The 479-nt window shown below is 65.6% G+C and overlaps 1 protein-coding gene across 1 annotated transcript in view; it reads left to right on the top strand.

The window, feature by feature from the left end:
• The window catches only part of DENND4B (DENN domain containing 4B), a 43896-nt gene that overhangs the window by 22393 nt on the left and 21024 nt on the right, over positions 1–479 (top strand). The gene's annotated exons all lie outside the window — the stretch shown is intronic.

Here is a 479-nt window from a genome sequence, read left to right as displayed (position 1 = left end):
GCCTGTCCATGTCTGTTAGCATTTCCCAAGCAGGATCAGAGCCGTGGCTTCACTCCCTCATTCCCTGGGTGTTGCTTCCCAACCAGCCCCACCCCTGGGGCTCTGCGGCCACAGGACTCGTCCAGCCAGGTGTCCCATCCACGTCCCCGGTGCCAATGCTGTCCTGTCTGTGTCCTCGGTGCTGTTGCTGTCCCATCTGGCCGGCTGTCCCCGGTGCCGACTCTGTCCCATCCATGTCCCTGGTCCTGATGCTGTCCCCTCCATGTCCCCAGTACCAACCCTGTCCCCTCCGTGTCCCTGGTACTGACCCTGTCCTGTCCTTGTCCCCAGCACCGACCCTGTCCCATCCCTGTCCCCAGCACCGACCCTGTCCCCTCCATGTCCCCAGCACCGACCCTGTCCCCTCCCTGTCCCCAGCACCGACCCTGTCCCCTCCCTGTCCCCAGCACCGACCCTGTCCCAACCCTGTCCCCCGCACC

This window comes from Geospiza fortis, unplaced genomic scaffold, assembly GCF_000277835.1.
Source record: "Geospiza fortis unplaced genomic scaffold, GeoFor_1.0 scaffold375, whole genome shotgun sequence".
Lineage (NCBI taxonomy): Eukaryota > Metazoa > Chordata > Aves > Passeriformes > Thraupidae > Geospiza > Geospiza fortis.
The sequence above is the reverse complement of the archived record's forward strand: the minus strand, read 5'-3'. Positions and strand labels throughout refer to the sequence as shown.